We start from the raw sequence: 12,059 nt of genomic DNA on the forward strand, positions 1-12,059 counted from the left end.
CTCCAGGAAAGACACCGTGAGATCCCTGGTGAGAAAGGGCCCCACAAGTCAAAGTGCTTTTTCAAAAATAAATAGCCTGATTAGCATAAGGTATGCAAATGTATGCTAATGTGACAACTATTAAAAGATTCCAAATGTCATCGAGGGAAAACACACCGGTCAGGTTCGGGGTGGGAGACTGGAGACCGGAGGAGGACATAGCCTGACTTAGGAGGAAGGTCAGGCATTCCCGCCCTGTCATCAGGCCCCACACACTCTGGTGGACCGGAGGGTTATCCTGGGCAGACCCCCCAGGGCGGCCCTCTATCCAGGTCTCAGGGACACTGCGGAGCAGGTGGAAAGTGTGTCCAGGGAGGCCTTGCCTCTGTCCACAGGTTCGTACTCTCCAGAGAAGAAAACCAGCACAGGTGATAAGCTACAGAAGTTTTCCTGAGAATAAGTTAAACACAGCATATCCCCCCAATGAAAGACACCCCCAAATCTCCCGAGGGTCTGGACAGGTAAGAGTTTTTTTGCTCTCCTTCACCCCAGGAGAAAATTTTCATCCCCTGCTTTTCTTCTAAGGCTGGGAGAGGAAACAAGACCCAGAGAGGGAAAGGACGTATTTCCAGGGTCACACTCCTGTGCTAGCTCACCTAATCAATAAAACGATCCCAGGACATCAGGGGGATTGAAAGCGTGTTTTGGATGAGAAAACTGGGCATCAGAGAGGTGCAGCGAACTTCACGCCACACAGCAGCTGTGAGACTACCCACACCTCGGGATTCTCAAAGCGTAGTCCATCTTACCCCACCTTTCCACCTCCAAAGCTATTACTCCCTGAATATTTTCCTTCAAGTTGACCCACTTCTTAAAATCCTAAATCTATTTAAAAAGAAATTGTTTATCATGACTGTAAATGAAAAGCCAGCATCAATGACCATAAGTAGAAGTTAACTCAATAAAAACTAAATCATATTATTAATTTCTGACTAGAGACGGTTGTCTCTAGGGCTGTGCACTGGGGTTTCCTCTCCTTTGTCCGAGGGAGAATCCCAGGTACCAAAGAGGTGTTAAAGACCAATTAGCACCCAATTAAGACTTTCTCCTTCAAAAAGAAGTGAAAGGAAGAACTCTCTTGCCTCAGAGCTAGGGGAGTTCAAGTTTTACATGTAACTTAAAACCAACCAGCCTGGTGTCCATCTCCAAGACAGACAAGGGTCCTGATACCCTAGAATTCTAGAATTATGGGCAGAGATCTACTTGGGGGTTCATACTATGTGTGTCTACTGCTGTTACCAGCGCAGCCCAAACACAGAGAAGAGATGGTTTCACTCATAAAAAGACCCACCCATCTACTCATTCCTCCATTTTTCCAACCCCCCACTCACCCATCGGTCCATCCACCAACCCACCCATCCATCCGTCCATCCGTCCATCCATCCATCTACTTTACACCCATCCATTCACCATCCACCCAACCATCCACCTGCCTACCCGCCTTCCCACTCAGCCACCTATTCATCCATTCGGTAAATATACATCTCGCAATTACTGTATATTAGGAACTGTTCTAGGATATGGAGACACAATCGTGACCAAGACAAATCACGTTCTTACCCAACAGGAGCTTCTCAGCTAGTGAGGACATTTTCCACCCCTTGAGCAACATCGTGAGACGGATCAGAGAATTTCACTACACTGCTTAGTGGCAAGGGTCATCCTGGTGGGCACCTGTGGCCTTCGCCAACCAACCTGCTTCTCCCCACCTTCAGGAGACAGCAGCACCCAGGTGTTGCCCCCGCCTGGGGGCGGTACCGCATGTTACAGACCTTCAGAGCCTTGGCTACATCCGTATCCTCCTTCTACGCACCCAGCCGACCACATTCCCAGCACCCCTTCGGTCGGGGCAGTGCAATTCCGCCAGTGGAATGTGGGTGGAAGTGATGACTCCGTCACTTCCAGTCCCGGCCAAGCTCTTTCCACGTCAAAAGATGGAGGAGCCACAAGACAGAGGTGGCTAGTTCCTGAGTCACCGGGTGGAGAAAAGCTGCTTGCCAAGCCGGGACACCTGTTTGCACCTTACGTGCGCAACAGCCGTCTGTCGTGCTGGGTCCCTGAGGTCTGCCGACCGGAGGGTGTTTTACCCTAACCAATCTGCACCTTTCCCACCTTCCAGTGCTCTGCTTTAATTGGCCCCACCCCCAACTACAGGGCAGGCTTAGATGATTTCAGCCCATCACGGAAGCCTCCTCCTGTGGCCTCCTGATTGGCTCAGCCGTGGCCACGTGGCCGCAGGGCGCCGCCCGAGAGGTTTGAAGGGTTTCTGGGGCTCATCGGGTTCTTGTTGGGAATCAGTGAGGCTGCGGGCTCAGTGCACAAAGCCAGAAGATGGGGCTTCTAATATTTACTCCTGGGAAAGAAAAAAAAAAAAAAAAAAGAACTTGATGTATTATTATTATTATTATTATCATTATCATTAATTGATGGGTTATTATTTAATGCTCTGGCCTTTTTCCTGGACAGCCCAAATTCGGAAACGTGTTTCTGCGGCTTCTGACGATGCCCTGACCTCCATCTCCAACCAGATTTGGCCACAGAGCCAGTGCCCCTGGGACACCTCCTCTCGGAGGTCCACCAGGTGCAACCTACCCAATCTCCAGTGCATCACTTCAATCACCCACACCAGCTCCTCTTCCTGATCCTTCCCATCCACGCCTCTATAGCTCTCCATGGCTCCCCAGTGCCGTCAAGAAAAAGTCCAAATTGTTTGTCAAAATGCCTCCTAGCCCAGCGACTCCACGCTTCCTTGCCCCGCCCCTCCTTGTTCATCGAGCACATCTTCAAACGCCATCCCTCCAGAAAGCGTCCCCTGACCTCCTACCCAGTGCTGGGAGAGGAGAAGCCTCGGAGTTGCCTCAGCTGCCTGGGTATGTGTCCTTGAATCCCAGGAGACAAGGACTGGGTCTGTCCTGTTCGCCACTGTCCCCGGTTGCCAACACAGCACCTGGCACCCAGCAGAAGCTTCATAAATCTTCTGGAACGAATGAAGGCGATTGGAAATAGAGAACACCCCCGTGCCTAGCAGATGCTGTGAGTGCCCCATCCACAAGCCTCGGCGCCCACATCGAGGTCCCTGCTGACAGCATCCTTCTGCCGTCACTTGTCACTCACTAGCTGAGGCTTTCTTGGGCCGGGTGCAGGGAAGCAGGAAGGGTCAGGGAGCTTCAGCCTCAGGAGGCAGCCCTGGGCCAGTGACGGACAGGCGCTGGGGGTTAAATACCCACTCAGGAGCGGCAGCTCACGTGCACACTTCGCTGTCTCCCCGGGGTTCCCAGGGGGACGGAGCCCCGTTTTCCTCCGCCATCACTTGCTCAGGATCATGAACATTGGCTCCTCCCTTCCCTTCGCTCACCTCCCGCTGCCCCTCCTGGGGCCCCTCCCACGTGTTCTCTTTGCCCCCAAATCCTCCCCTCAGGGCCCTCTTGCAGGCGACCCAAACTCAGAGCTTCAGGGAAAATCTCTCAGCTCCGACTCCAACTGCCCAGCACTTCTAGGGAGAACTTTGACACGCTTTTGGGGCGAAAAACAAAAAACAAAAACCACTGCTTCTTGCTCCCTGTCAGCTGTGGACCTTGCCGTCTGCACACACAGACCGCGACATTTGCAGTGTGTATTAATTGTGGGTCCCTCCCCCACCTGCTGAGGACAAGACGCTCTCCTGCAATGTATGCGCATGTGTGTGCGTGTGTGTGTGTGTGTGTGTGTGTGTGTGCTTAATGACTCTCTCATTTTGAGTTGGGGCCAAATAGCTTTTTGAAGACAGTCTGCCCAGAGCCTAGAACATATAGAAAATTCTCCCAGCTTCATAGTGCTCCCACCCGCCTGCCCATCTATCACAGACGCACCGCAGGATGAAAAACAAGCATATCGATTGGATCTATTTCTCATCGACAGCCCAAGATACCGTTTGAAATCTGCCATTAGTTGGAAGAAGTTGGAAGTGGCTGTGTCTCATTTCTCAAGGGCGTGGGGTCTGCGGGACAAGAGAAAGAATCATGGCAATGTTCAGCCAGCAAGTACTGGGCACCTACTCTGTACATCCCTAGCAGTGAACAAGACAGACAGGTCACCTGTGACCCATGACCAGGGCCAAGACGAGGTTGCTCAGGCAGCTCTGAGAATGAAGAGGGGTTTCCTGATCCAGCCGGAGAGATCAGGGAGGATTTCCTAGAGTGAGAAAAAACTGAGAGCTGAAGGCAGAGGAAAAATTAGATGTCAGATCAAAATCAGAAATGGGAAGAGGACTCTGGGGAGGGGAAACAGCATGTGCAAAGGCCCAGGGGCAAGTGAGGGTGATTTGGTATGACTGAAGAGTAACGAGAGATGAGGCTTGGAACGTTGGCAGCACCTTGAGGGCCATGAGAGGGTGTTTTGACTTTCCTGTAAACACTAGGAAGCCACAGACAAATTTGGAAGGGGCGAGGAAGTGACATTTGTTAAAAATCATTTCGGCATAGAATCATCGTACGGATGTAGCAATTCTGCTCTTAGGTATATCCCCAGAAGAACTGAAAGCAACAACTCAAATAAATATCTGTAACCCACATTCACAGCAGCACAGTTCACAAGAGCCAGGAGGGGGAAACAACCCAGGTGTCCACTGATAGCTGAACGGATGAGCAAAATAGGGTCCCTCCAGACGGTGCGGGATTATTCAGCCTAAAAAAAGAGCAGAGTACCGGTACATGGTATGACTTGGAGGAACCTTCAAAACATTATGCTCGAGTGAAATAAGCCTTTTTTTTTCCCCCCACAAAAGGACAAAAATTGTGTGATTTCACACAGTGGAGTTACCGCTTAATGGGTACAGAGTGTCTGTTTGGGGTGATAAAAATTTTTTGGAAATAGTGGGGATGGTTATACAACGTTGTAAATGTACTTAATGCCATGGAATTGTACCCTTAAAAATGGTGAAGATGGTAAGTTTTATGTTATGTATATTTTACCACATTTTTTAAAAAGAGCTACAATTAAAAAAGAAGAAGAAGAAAGGGGGGAAAAAACCATTTTGGCTGCTGCGGAAGATCTGGAACAGAGCGATGAGTACAAGGCAGACCAGAGTGGTGACAGGGGAGAGGGTGAGAAGTGGGCGTCTGGGGGTGTGTTCTGGAAGCGGGGCTGACAGGAGGGGGGGGTCGTAGGCGGAGCCAGTAACAGCTTCCTTTTGGCCCCATGGCTGTGGGGTTCACTGTACCCATTCTCCGGAGGCCCCAGGCACCCATCTTATCTGCAAGTCTGGAGGCTTCTTCCCTCCAAAGCCCACCCTTTATGGTCTGGCCTGGGGAAGCCCCATGCAAGGAACCCCAAACAGGGACTAACGTCCCTGCCTCGGTGCACAGATCAGAGATGCGGGTAGAACCGATCTCAGCAGCAAGCCATCCTCCACCCACTTTCCCTTACAAGGTGCAGATGTAATACCGGCTTTTAAATTCAATTAAGTCAGATTCAGTTCTGCTCCTAGAATACATTACCCAGCTGGAGACAGCAGGGGGGAAAAAAGACAGGAAGAAAAAAACACACACACACACAAAACACAACACAGACCTATTTAGAGATTTCCCTCTAAATGGATTTTAATTCTCTCGATTTATCAGAGGCCAGAGGAGCCGCTGACAGCCAGCGTTTGTCCTCTGGGAGCCCAGTTTCAGCCACAAGGGTTGGGGGGCGGGGCAAGGAGAAGCTGAATTGAGTTTTGACATTCACGTCCGGTGGGGCAGTGGGGAGGGGGTGAGTCTGGGGTCACCCAGACCTGGGTTCCAATCCCAGCTTTGCCACTCACTGGTTATATGACCTAGAGCCAAGTAGCCCAGGCTCTCTGTGCCTCAGTGTATGCATCTGTGAAATGGGAACAGTGGTTGTGCTGGTCTTAGAAGCCTGGTGAATAATGGATTATCTGCGAGGATTCAGGTCAGGCCCTTAGCAGGACGCCTGGCACATTCTGAATGTTCAGGAAATGCCGGGGTGATGAAGATGACGAAGATGGTGAGGGTCATCCCTAGTAGACGCTGCCCTCCGACGGGAGGTGCAAACTGTGTTAGGTCACTGCGCGGGGCGGGGGGGGGGGGCACAAAAAAGAGGTGTCAGGCCTGGGCCCTGGGTGGGGGGGGGGGTCGGAAAGGGAAGGATGGCCTGGCCTGCGGGGAGTGGGAGTGGGGCGTGGACTGGCCTAAGCAAAGAAGTGGAAATGGGACCCAATCTGGAATGTACTGGGGACCAGACACTGACCAGGTATTGAGGCTAGACAAGTCAGGGAGAATCTTGGATACAGACAGGATCAGAGGGCATGAGATTCCTCATAGGAGCCCCGCCTTGCCCCGCACTAGTCCTGCATCCTAGGGCACCAGGGAAAGCGCTACAAATCCTCCGCACCAGGTCACCGATGCAGAGACTGTAGTACAACCTGCCCTCTGGCCCGGGAAGCTCACCTCTGGCCTTGAGCCTCACAGGCAGGAAGAAATCCCCTCCTGCCATTCCCCCAGGATTGCCCACCTGCGTCGGGCATGGACCGGGGGCTTGGATCCACAGCCCGGAGCCCAGCACCCCTGGCTCCCCCCTCTGCTTCCCATTTCACAGATGAGGAAAGAGAAACTTGGGGAAAAAACAAGGGGCCACCCTCAGGAGACCTGTCCCCAGGAGGCCTGGGTCCTAAGGCACCTGGGTCTCGGTGCACTCACGGACTGAGGCTAGGCATGGCTAAAATGGAGGGAAAAAGACTCTCAAAGCAAGCAAGCAAAAGGAGGAGAGATCAAGAGACAGACGCAGCGAGACAGGCCAAGAAGGAAAGCGATGGGAACAAATTGGGAGAGAGACCGAAAGCCGGAGGAAATTGTGAAACCGAGAAAGGGGCAGACCAGAGAGAGACAGAAAGAGCAAGAGAGAGAGGAAGAGAGGAGGAGAAAGCTCTCAGGGCAGGAAGGTGGGGAGAAGGAAGAAGGTGGGAAGAAAACCAAGCGAGGGGAGGCCAAAGCCAAGGCACAAAAGGGGCAGGGAGCCGGCAGAGAGCCTGTGCGCGGGGGAGGGCGGCCGGGAAGCCAGGAGCCGTCACATGCCAACATGTCCTTAATTGTAATTACACGGGAACACTTAGTTTGTAGAGGCAGCAGAAATGAAAACGCGCCTTGCCCATTAATCTAATGGCTGTTCGTCAATCATTCTTCAAAGGGGGCTCCGCTGTGGCTTGTGTGGGGGTGGGGGTCAGGGGGTGGAGCCTGCGGGAGCCGGTGGGAGGGCAGGGTTTTAAACTAAGATGCCCTCAGGGAGAGCCCGAGGGGCAGCTCCGGGGAGAGCAGTTGCCACGTTGGTCTTGGGGGGTGAGCTCCGGAGCGTTGCAGCCAGCCACCAGCCCAGAGGCCGGCCCTGGCCAGCGGGAAGTCCGATCTGCCCGGGCTGGGAAGGGTGGGGATACAATGTAGCCAGGGGAGAGATGATTCTTTAACTCTCTCCAGGGGGTGGGGGAAGGCTTCCTGGAGCCGATGCCAACTGCTGAGATGAGGCAGGGGAAGAAGGAAGGGAGAAGGGCTTTCCAAGCAGAGGGAACAGCTTGTGCAAAGGCTGGGAAGCAAATATGCAGACAGCGCTGAGTACTGCGCAAGCCACACCACGCGGGACCTTTTAAGGCACGCTGAGAAGACCTCGTTCTGAGGGTGATGGGGTCCAGCTCAGATTCCCTAAAAAAAAAAAAAAAAAGATATCCCTCCCAATGGAGGCCAATGTGGGGCTCAGTCATAAGATCTTTGACTTGCTCAAAAAGAGGGAGCTTCCCAGTCCCAAAGGTATGTAAGGTAGGGCTGAGAACCACCCTGAGGGACTTGGTGGGGACTTTGGGGTCAGGTGGAGACCGGAATTGCAGAGTTAGGGTTCTCAGCCAAGAAGGTGGGAGGACCCTGGAGATCGGGGAGCAGTGTGTTACTCATCTCGCTTGGGGGGCACACCTGGACTCACAGAGAAGGGGGGGGGTGAATGAGTCAAAGATGCCTGGGCGGGAGACTTGAGTCAGTGCCCAGTGTACACCTCTCCCCCCCCACACACTCAGCCGGGGGTGACTCACTCATTCATTTGGTCCTGAGTGTGGAGCCCTAGGGGAAGTGGAGAGGAGACGGCCACCCAGTTATCCAGCTGCTACTCAGGGCTCCTCACTGAGCAGCTACTGTGGGTCCAGTCATGTGCCAGAACCAAAATTCGGCCTCCCTGCAACCCAGCATTTGTGGAATGAAATCTCATGACTCCAAAATATACCTTTATCGCATTCACTTGTCAGCGCCTCCGTGGCTCCAGCCCTGATCGGCCCCGCATCACTCACGGGGACCAGCACAGTCTCCTCCACCCTGGTATCCTGGTTCCCGACCTAGCACCAGCGCCCCCCCTCCACAGTCTGTCCTCCCCGCAGCAGCCACCAGAGGGCGCCAGTGAACACCTGGGTCAGGTCCCGCCCTCTTCTGCCCACAAACCCCCAGAGCTCTCACTTCTGGTAAGTAAAAGCCCAAGTCCTGCCCCCCCCCCACCCCACCTCCATCCCAACCAAGGCCCTGGGTGACCTGCGTCAGTCTCCTCCCTGTCCTCCCCTTCTCTCTCTCTCCCCTTGGCTCACTCTGCTCCAGCCATACAGGCCTCTCTGCTGTTCTGGCAACAAGCCAGGCGCTGTCCTGCCTCAGGGCCTTTACACATGCTGGTCCCTCTGCCTGGAATGCTAATCCTCCAGATCTTCTCATAGCTTCTTTTTATTCAGCCCGAGCATCACCTCTTCGGTGAGCCCTTCTTGGTCACTGGGCTGGAGTAGCACCCCACTCTCTCCATCTTCTTCCTTGCTTTCATTTTCCTCCGAGCGCTACAGTCCTCCCAAGCGGATCCTTACCTGTTTACCTTTGTTTTCCTCACTGAAGGTCTAGAGAGCTGAGCGGAGGCCTGCCTGGGTCTCCCCGTGTCCACAGTACTCTGCACAGGGCCCAGTATACAGTAAGTAGTCAATATGTGCTTGTTGACTGAACGAATCTTTACAGCACCTCCCTGTCAAAGGGGGACCTTTATCAACCCCATTTCACGCAGTGGGGACCTGAGGCTCTGAGAGCGAGGCAGGGGACCTGCCGCCTGCGGGTGCTCCGAGGCTGTCTGTGGCTGGAGGGTGCCCCCCGAACTCTGTGGGACGAGTGAATGGTGGTGTCTCAGACAGATGTGCAAACTGAGGTTCTGTTTGACCCAGGGGCGGGGCTGCCGTCCACGTTGCCATGCAGACAATGTGTGTGTTGTGTACGGGGGAGGGGGCTCCTAACCTGGGCGGGGGGGGTCTAATTTAGTGGAAAGGATCCTCCCCTTCCCCGTCCTGCTTTCTCGCTAAAATCGGCCTCAGGAAGACCGGGGAGGGCGACCCCAAGGGAAGGGCAACGCGCTTTTCATAACGACACACTCACAGCCCGGCAGATCCTGCAAATTCCTCACCCACGCGCTCCCGCCCATCCCCCTCCCTCTCCTCTCCTCGGCCCCCTAGGTCCCTCCCAGAAAGCCCCAGCAACCTCCTGCAGGTCCCCGAGAGCAGAGCCCGGAGCCCACCCCCCCGGGAGCCCGCAGCCAATGGCCGTTCCGCCTGATGAGGTAATGCGCCTCAGCCGCGTTCCCATTGGCTGGCCTGGAGGCGGGTCTCTCCTCGCCCCCTGGAAGGCGGTGCCCGTGTGCGGCGCGGGAAGGGGGTCCCCTACAGCCTCTGGCACCGCCCCGAGGTGGCACCTAGGCACCTGCACCCTCTCCTGACCGTGGGACCCTTACCTGCCCTTGCCCTTCTCAAGGCTCGTGCTAGACCTAGAGACCCCTGCGCTGCCCCTCGGGCCCGCAGGGGCGCCCCAGCAATCCGGTCTGGGCCGGAAGGAGGGAAGGAGGGAAGAGTCCCGCCCCACCGCACCCCCCAGCAACCAAAACACCCCCGAGTTTTGATCGACTTTTCTGGATAATTGCACATTCATTGAGTGTCCACTGTCTACGAGCCCGGGGCCCGCGGGGACGAAATCGCGCCCAGGCCCGGGTCCCCCGGGGCTCCCGGTGCTGGCAGCTGGGCCGCGCCGTGTGCGGGTCTGAGGCTGCCAAGGGGTTGGCAGGGCCGGTGGAGACTGAGGAGGGGGAGGCAGGAGGGGCTTTCCCCTTAATTATCACTTTCACTTGTTTGTTTACTGGGAGCTCCGGACGCGCTGGGGGGGGGGGCTGTGCCTTTTTATTCACTGCTGTATTCATTCAACAAACATTTGACACCTCTGCCCCCAACACACACACACACACACACACACACACACACACACACACACCCCACTCGTTCTTTTACCCACTTATTTCATTCTCCCTTATCCCCCCTCCTCCCCAGCCCTTATACCAGGCCTTTTTTTTTTTTTTTTTTTTTTAAATTTTAGGCGTTGTCGAGATTAGATAAAGTCTCATCTGCCTTTTTTCCTTGCTTTATTGAGGCTTAGCGTCCACATCGCAGAAGCACACAACTGAAGTGCACAGCTTTGCCTTGAACACCCAAGATCCTGGGGGGCCAGCGCCCCAGAGGGGCCAGTGGGGAGTGGAACTGATCGGTACAAATGCAAGGTGGGATCCTGTCTTGATACGGAATTCTGATATTTTGTTCACCCCGGAATTTTTTTGTGTGTCAATTTCGATTTTTAAAAATATCACCGTTAAATATTACTTACCTTGATTGCTGATTTTTTTGGGTGCTTCCTTGAAGTTTGTCACCGAGAACTGTGCCTCCCTCCAGCTTACCTTAGTTGGGACTCTGTATTGAACATTCCACCACCCAGAAGGCTTGGGGTGGAGATGGGGGTTCCCAGGGAAAAATCCCCCCACCCCACACCCAGGTAAACCGCCCCCCACCCAGGTAACTCTCAGACTCCATCATCACAGATTACCGTGCCTATTTTAAAAATGGATGTAAATAGAATCACACAGGACACAGTCTTGGGAAGCCGACTTCTTTTGCTCCGGGTTTGTGACACGTCCGTGTCTCCCGTTCCCTGTCGTTGCTGTCCTGCTGTGCGCGGACAGACCAGGGCTCATGGGCGTTTGGGTTGTTTCTTGTGTTTGGCTCTTCCACATCAAGCTGCTAGGAACATTGTCACACTCGTCTTCGTCTGGACATATGCTTTCGTTTCTCTTGGGCAAACACTCAGGAGGAGGATGGCTGGGTCATATGGTAGGTGTGTGTGTTTAACTTTTTCAGAAACTGCCAAACCGTCTTTGCGAGTGGCTGTACCATTTTGCCTTTCCCGCCGCGGGCAGCGGAGGCGAGCACCTGCAAGCCGGGCTTCGGGGCGTTCCTATTTCTTTTTTTTTTTTTTTTAAAGATTTTATTTATTTATTTGACAGAGAGAAATCACAAGTAGATGGAGAGGCAGGCAGAGAGAGAGAGAGAGAGGGAAGCAGGCTCCCCGCCGAGCAGAGAGCCCGATGCGGGACTCGATCTCAGGACCCTGAGATCATGACCTGAGCCGAAGGCAGCGGCTTAACGCACTGAGCCACCCAGGCGCCCGGGGCGTTCCTATTTCTGAGCCTTGACTGAGGTGTGACCCATACGGTTTCCTTTGTTCCATTTATTGTGACTCTTCCCGTCATATTGGTGCTGTGTTTGACCAGGAGGGGAGATTGGGCAGCCCAGGCCCTGTTGGGAGTACGACACAGTATATCTGTTGAGTGACTCTTGTCAGTATCTTAAAATTTAGGATATTCGGAATTCCAAAACATAGCTGGCCCCAAGAGCTTCAGAGAAGCTCTATTAGTGTTTAGTCTTAAATAATATATATTTGAGCCCCTGCACGTCACTCACTCTCTGACACCACAGTGACCAAAGCAGCCCCCGCCCAGAGGACTCAGGCTGGAGCATCAGGGAGGCTTCCTGGAGGAGGTGTTACCTGAGAAAAGATCTGAAGATTAAGAAAGGGGGGAGAGAAGGAAGAGCTTCTGCCCAGGCCCGGAGGTGCTTCAAGGGCTTGAAATCTGTCCTTTGGGGATGCAGAGTGTCCTGGGGAAGGCAAGAATGC

General features: G+C 53.9%; 1 long non-coding RNA gene across 2 annotated transcripts; it reads right to left on the minus strand.

Annotated features, from left to right (window-relative positions):
- Positions 1-2,291: 2,291 nt before the first annotated feature.
- On the minus strand, positions 2,292-9,882 carry LOC132009656 (uncharacterized). Of its 2 annotated transcripts, XR_009402026.1 has the most exons (4): positions 9,799-9,882; positions 8,894-8,973; positions 8,090-8,229; positions 7,447-7,709 (listed from the first exon to the last, which is right to left on the minus strand). It is a non-coding gene; the product is annotated as an uncharacterized LOC132009656 (long non-coding RNA). The 2 variants fall into 2 exon arrangements; XR_009402027.1 differs by lacking the exons at positions 7,447-7,709; positions 8,090-8,229 and adding an exon at positions 2,292-2,392.
- Between the last annotated feature and the right edge of the window lie 2,177 nt (positions 9,883-12,059).

The sequence above is a fragment of the Mustela nigripes genome, chromosome 2 (genome assembly GCF_022355385.1).
Source record: "Mustela nigripes isolate SB6536 chromosome 2, MUSNIG.SB6536, whole genome shotgun sequence".
NCBI classification, from domain to species: Eukaryota; Metazoa; Chordata; class Mammalia; order Carnivora; family Mustelidae; genus Mustela; species Mustela nigripes.